The sequence below is a fragment of the Apodemus sylvaticus genome, chromosome 17 (genome assembly GCF_947179515.1).
Source record: "Apodemus sylvaticus chromosome 17, mApoSyl1.1, whole genome shotgun sequence".
Taxonomy (NCBI): Eukaryota; Metazoa; Chordata; class Mammalia; order Rodentia; family Muridae; genus Apodemus; species Apodemus sylvaticus.
The window spans coordinates 61,608,720-61,616,108 of NC_067488.1; the positions used below are offsets into that span (position 1 = coordinate 61,608,720).

Sequence of the window (7,389 nt, forward strand, 5' to 3'; positions counted from 1 at the left end):
GGAGCTGCATGTATTTCATATCTAAGGAAATCTCGCCATCACCCAAGCAAATGACTGCAGCTCAAAAAATACACATATTCCCTAATTAACACAAAGAAAGTCTTGCTTCTCCAAGGCTCAGGGTTCTTTCATAATTTTGTCACAACTGATCTTTATTTAATTGCTCCATTTTAAGGATTATTTATCTTGTTTTCCCTCTCCAATCGTCTCCTTCCAGTGCCTTAGAAACTGGAGCCTCTATTAGCAACATCGCTAATTTCCCCTACAGATCATCTGAGCATTCAAGTAGAAACATTGTATCAGTTTTATTTTTTCATAAAATTAAAATCGTCTTAGATGACTAATTTTTATCATCTTGAATGCAAGCCTCAAAGGCAGCCATTCCTTAAAAAAAAAAAAAATAAGTAATTGCTTGCAACTGAAAATTTTAACCACAATATTTCAAAGGGAAGATAATGCTAAAAATGGAGTTGGTTATAATCATTAAAGCCTTTTGTTCCATCAAAAATAGACTCTTTAGCTAAAGGCCACTAAACTTCACAGGCATACAACAAATCATATTTCAATTTATTGAACACAAATTTCCCCCCTGTGTTTAGTATTTGTCATTTGGAAATATAAATAGAGAATTAAAATTGGAATAAATTAAGCATAGTGATAATTTGTGGCAGACCTGATAAATCATGTCTTCATGCACCGTGATTACTTGAAATGAGAGGGCCATCCACACATAAGGCTGATAAATTGTTCCAAGTCCAGGAAGGGTTTGATCTGCACACAGGCTCTTTGCTTCCCGTGCAGGCAGAAACACATGAACTCGAAAGACTTGACCTAATATTTCACATGAAATTTAAAAGACTACCGGTGCTGCATGATGTTTAGTTATTAGGATTAAGCACAGCAAGGAAATAAATATCATTTAAAAGACAGAACTAAAAACTAAAGGAATATGGCACAGCTTGGTCAGAGGGAGGAGACAAGGCTGGCTGGAGTCGGGGAAAGGAGAGATGGTGCCAAGGACTGCATTGGAATAGAAAGTTATCGACCACAGACATAGCACAGGACTGAGGGCCTACTGTCCATCTACTAGAGTGTGTGTGTGTGGGGGGGGGGGGGGGGGTGTCCCAGTGCATCTTGCTATGGGAAATCCTTAAATCATTACAAAAGAGGGCCGTGGGACCTTAAACTTCTCTTTGACTGCCAGGTTGGAATCTCTTACACACACACACACACACACACACACACACACACACACACACTTGTGTAGCATCTGGTGCTGTCATCTACCAAAGACCCAAACCAATGGATCCTCACTTGACCTTGGGCTTTGAACTTAATTGTAAACTTTAAAATTCCTTATTTTCCTTATAAGCAGTCAAATATTTCATTACAGCGTCAAAAAGGCCTGGCTAATATCCCCATTTACTGTTCACTTCTATTATAATCAGCTGGTCTCTGAGGCCATCATTAGCCACAGTTAGAACCAGGCAGCAGTATGGATAGACTGCTAAAGAGGGAAAATACACATTGCATTTTACATTCTGCATGGAATAGATAGACTTCATACATACCTTGTCAGGTTCTGCTGCTAAAAGCAAGTCATGTGGCACTTGCTGGCTTCAAGGAGACAGACACTAGAGCTTAGGAGCACAGTCTTAAACTTTCCTTGTTGGCTACTAGACTGAATGGTATGTAGAAATAATTTTAAACCATGTTAAACAAAAACTTTATTTAAAAAATGACTCCCCTTAAACACAAAATAGCATAACCAGGTTGATGCGAAAGGAAATAGGAATTTAGTTAAGGGATAAAGAACCTGCCATAGCTACATATAACCAGCTTCCTAAATATCCAATATTCAAAATAGTTTCCTTCATTTAAAAGGCCTTTCTCCAATTTTCTTATCGCTGTTATAACAAATAACCATGCGCTTAGAGTTTAAAGCATTAGTAACGTCAGCTAAATAAAGTTCATACAACAGTGTGATATGGAAAAATATATCTGTATCCTTAGCCCTTCACAGTTTGAAATAGGAGGACTGTATGTCCAAGCCATCATAGTGAGACCAGTTTCAGAAACAACTAAGTACATAAACTTTCACCGGCTTCAGGACTGGTCAGAGAAAGATGTTTCCTGAAGGAGGCGATCAGCTCCCTTTACTAGCAGCTACTGTGCACTAGTAATGGCTACTCCTGGTTGTCAATTTGACTATATCTGGAATGAACTACAATCCAGAATTGGAGGGCTCACCTGTGATCCAGATCTCGAGGCTGGAAAACATAAGTTTCTGACCTGGATCTTGACATGGAGATTTTGAGGCTTAGGCCCAGGCTAAGGTAGTACATTGCCTTTAATCCCAGGAGACTGAGGCAAGGTGATCTCTGAGTTCAAGGTCAGCCTGGGACAAAACAAGTCCCAGACCCAACTGTGGTGGTACACACCTTTACTCTGGGCCACACCTTCTGCTGGAGGCTTGCATGAGGACATTGGAAGTAGGCAGGTTCTCTCTTCTTGGACTGCTTGCACTTACTAGCCAGCACATCTGTTGGAATCTACTTCTACAGAAGACCAGCTGAACCAACTACCCTCAAGGCACTGAGCAACTACTGGATTCTTGGACTTCTCATATTGTTGAATTAGTTGGACTGCAGACTATAAGTCATCATAATAAATTTCCTCAATAAAGAGAGACATTCTATAAGTTCTGTGACTCCAGAGAACCCTGACTAAGACTCAATTGTTGGGAGCCATTTTGCCTGCTTCTGTGACAGCCTTCCTGACAAACAGTCAAATCAGGCCAGGGTCTACTGGCAGGTTTCCTGACCTGCTGACCTGGAACCATAAGAAGGGATACACTTGAAGCTCAAGGCAAGGGGCTGAATGCTCCGTTAATCTGGGAGGCCTCTGGATGGGTACAGATGTGGAACGTACGTCAGCCATTGTCTCTGCTAGCTTGTGACTTTGTTATCTAGCCATGATACTGTAAAGTATACAAAGTCTATGAGAATTAAACTCGATGCTGCCACAGTACTGACTGGACAGGCCTCCTGATTTCTAACCATTGTCTCTGAGTCTTCTTTTCTGTCTTTCCCATAATCATCCTCACTCCACCCTTAGAGGACTGCTGAACTTTGTGCTGGTCAGACTGGTACACTCAATGTGGACTTTATTCAGGTGGATGAGAAAGATTTTGACTAAGATGTCATGAAAAATCAGCTAGCAGCTAAGAACATCTGTGTGTAGAGAACTACATTGAAAAAATTTTGGAGTTTCCATTGTATCTAGTAGTAGTAATAGTAGTAGTAGTAGTAGTAACAACAACAACAACAACAATAATAATAATAATAATAAATCAGCATTTGCTTACAGAATTCCAACTGAAAGTGCCCATGGAATAAGCAATGGAGTTTCCTTTAGCTAGGACAGAATTTGCTGTGTATATCTGACTCTTCATCATATGGAAGAAAATAGAAAGAAATCCAGGCATGCATACACTAGAAAAGGCCATGAGATTTCTGTGCAAGGAAATAATAAATCCAAGATATCCGCTATTCCTTTCTTAAGACTCCAGCAAATACAAGCACATTCAAGACTAGAAGGAATTTACCTACAGAGAGTTTGCCACTAGCCATGTCCCCAAAACTCTTCTTCAAAATCTTTATGGAACATGTTAAAGACCATTGTCTTCCTTGTTGGTCAAGGGTTCTCCAATTATAGTTTAATGTTAGGCTTTATATGTGAAAGTTATTGTATTGATGGTATTTATTTTTGTTCAAATAGAGAATGTAGACATCTTTAAATAATAGTATTTGAACAGCTAAAGCATATTGAATGCTCATCAGAAAGCCAAAGCCAGAGGTGATATGGAGCAAAAATTTCTTAACATTGGTAGATAAACTGTTACATTTCATTCTCTCTTGAAAGTCTTATCAGTCCTGAATTTAAAAAAAATAATAGTAAATTCCTAAAAATTCCCTTGAATTCTTCATAAACTATATGGAATAAAGGCAATCAGATTCTGCCCAGGTTTGTGGAATGCCCACAGTGGGAGGCACCTGAGCTTAGGGGATGATCAGTGGTAACCTGTATCCTTTTGTATCCAAAAATTAGTTTGTACTTCTTGATATTCATTATCTTATTTTAAACTCACAAAATGCCCAGGAGTTAGTCTGAGGATCCATTGTATCTTGTTGGGCATAAAAATAGCACATACACACACACACACACACACACACACACACAAAACCATTAAAGCCACTCTTCTACCTGTTTATCTCTAACCATTGTTCCTATGCCACTGCAGCCCTTTAGCAGATTATGTCCCCTTTGGTAAACATTTTTAATAGCATACATGAACAAAGAAAAATTCATTTAATAACACTGCACTTTCACTATTAGGTGCAAGAAACATTAGATTTCCGAGAACCTCCATTATTTGATTTTGATGTTTTTACATTAAATCTTCAACTCTCCTAATTAATTGCAAATATGAAAATATTATGATGTTAATAATTCTATGCAAAAAACCAAATACTTTGGAGTGGGTGACAGCTTTAACATTAAGTGGACATTCATAATCACTTATTTACTGCCCCTTTATACCACAACAGACATAATCTCTACCTCATTTCCTAGTCTATTATTGTGCAATATATTTTATACATCAATTATTATATACTAATGGGCTGTGTAATATCCTTTTAGGATTTTATCATAGGTATTTTATTAAAATGAATAGATTCAATTACAGAAAAAAAATTAGCCTTCATCTAGTGCTATTTATTTTAATTGTAAGTAGTTAAAGAGTTTATATTTTTGCATTCTTTGATTTGGACCTAAGTTAAATTTAGAATCCAATTCCTGCTGGCAGCTTTTTATGTATAACTTTTGCATTATAAGTAAGCCACATGTGAATTTCTGATGTTATTCTTTACACATTCTATTATTAGCATATTAATCAACAGTTGCCAACTTTAGAGTTTTTAATTAGAGAAAAGTAGCTTCATTCATTCATTCCACATGCATTTATTACTTGTCTCCTATGTACCAGACATAATCAGTCATCAGTAGATGCTTCCACTGTGTGCCTGGAAATAAAAAATGTGTGTGTGTGTGTGTGTGTGTGTGTGTGTGTGTGTGTGTGCATGATTATCAGTTGACCAAATTTTGAAATTTTAACAAGTTTTGCCATTCTGAGCTACCATTTCTGAGGCCATCCAAGAAAGATGAGGAAAAAAAGCCATTATAGTTACCCTATGAACATCAAGGTTATAACTTCAAAGGTCAGGAGAAACATACATGTCTGCTATTCCAAGATCAACCAAAAGATAGATAGACCAGAAGTCAAGTAAGCAAAGGTGAGAGAAACAGGTTGAGGCAGAAATCAATGGTGGAAATTGTACAAGGTTGATTTGTAGCTCTATGTGTGCTCTCTCTCTCTCTCTCTCTCTCTCTCTCTCTCTCTCTCTTTGTGTGTGTGTGTGTGTGTGTGTGTGTGTGTGTATGGACATGACAGAAAGACAATGTATTTGAATTATTATTGAATATACTAGACAGATAGTGATGTCTTTGGCAGATGTCCTTCCTGTGGTAATTCAGCAATAAAGGCTACCTCTGCTTGAGGTTCTACTAATCCATCACTGACCTGACAGTCATTGACAAAGGGAAAGTTCACTGACAACTATTGCTTATGCTCACACAACATGACCATGGGCTGGTCAGAAACACAAGGAAAACTAGATTTCGTTGTGTATCTGTCTTGCCTTTTACTGGCAGTAAATGTAGACATGGTAAGGTCAGTAGGAGAATTTGTTAGGAGAGGAGATGATGATGATGTCTGAACTATTGTAGCCCAAGTCATATTCTAGCTCTGTTTTAAAGAGGAACAGAGGATTTATGAAGTAGTTGAAGAGACAAAACTGAATTAGAGAGAAAGCAAGTTGGAGACACAGTATGTTACTGAATATGAAAAGCTTTGGAAGCAAGGAATTGAAGAGGAACTTTAAGAGTTTGGTTCTGAAACACCAAACTACAGCTTCCATGAGGAGATGCACTGAAATGCAGGCAGTTGAGTATAAGAATCTGAGAAGTGAAGAGCGATTTTTAGGCATCATCAACAGAGGCACAACACCTATAGAAAAAAGGAAAGAAGCCCAAGGCCTGAACAGGATAGGCAATAAAGAACTTAGGAGGAAACAGCTGTGATTTAAGAGAGGACCCAACAGTGTGTAGTGTTGCAGAAACCAAGAACAAATGAGGGTTTAAACTCTCCTTTAAGGAGAAAGTGATCAGCTCTCTGCTCCTCCGTGTTCCAGAGACAGCCACATCTTCTTGTGCAGTGCCAGTCTCATTCTGTGGACAAAATGGTGAAAGTCGGTGTGAACAGATTTGGCCGCATTGGGTGCCTGGTTACCAGGGCTGCCTTCTGCTCTGTGTCTGGCAAAATGGAGATTGTTGCCATCAGTGATGCCTCCACTGACCTCAGCTACATGGTCTACATGTTCCAGTATGACTCCACCCATGGCAAATTCAATGGCACAGTCAAGGCTGAGAATGGGAAGCTTGTCATCAAGGGGAATCCCATCACCATCTTCCAGGAGCAAATCCTGCTAACATCAAATGGGATGATGCTGGTGCTGAGTATGTTGTGAACTCTGCTGTCATCTTCATCACGATGAAGAAGGCTGGGGCCCACTTGAAGGTTGGGGCCAAAAGGGTCCTCATCTCTGCCCCTTCTGCTGATGCCCCCCATGTTTGTGATGGATGAGAACCACGAGAAATATGACAGCTCACTCAAGATTGTCAGCAATGCATCCTGTACCACGGACTGCTTAGCCACCCCCCCCCCCCCCCCCCCGCCAAGATCATCAATGACAACTTTGGCATCGTGGAAAGTTCATGACCATGGTCCATGTCATCACTGCCACTCAGAAGACTGTGGATGGCCTTTCTGGAAAGCTGTGGTGTGATAGCCATAGGGCTGCCCAGAACATCATCCCTGCATCCACTGGTGCTGCCAAGGCTGTGGGCAAGGTCATTCCAGAGCTGAACAGGAAGCTCACTGGCATGGCCTTTGTGTTCCTACCCCCAATGTATCCATAGCGGATCTGACATGCCACCTGGAGAAACCTGCCAAGTATGATGACATCAAGAAAGTGGTGAAGCAGGCATCTGAGAGCCCACTGAAGGACACCTCCTATGACTTCATCAGCAACTCCCACTCTTCCACCTTTGATGCTGGGGCTGGCATTGCTCTCACTGACAACTTTGTAAAGCTCAATTTCCTGGTATGACAATGAATATGGCTACAGCAACAGGGTTGTAGACCTCATGGCCTACATGGCCTCCAAGGAGTAAGAAGCCCTGGACTGCCCATTCCAGCAAGAGAGG

The 7,389-nt window shown here is 40.1% G+C and overlaps 1 pseudogene; it reads left to right on the forward strand.

The window, feature by feature from the left end:
- Positions 1–6,362: 6,362 nt before the first annotated feature.
- LOC127667375 (glyceraldehyde-3-phosphate dehydrogenase-like) lies at positions 6,363–6,766 on the forward strand (annotated as a pseudogene).
- The last annotated feature ends 623 nt before the right edge of the window (positions 6,767–7,389 follow it).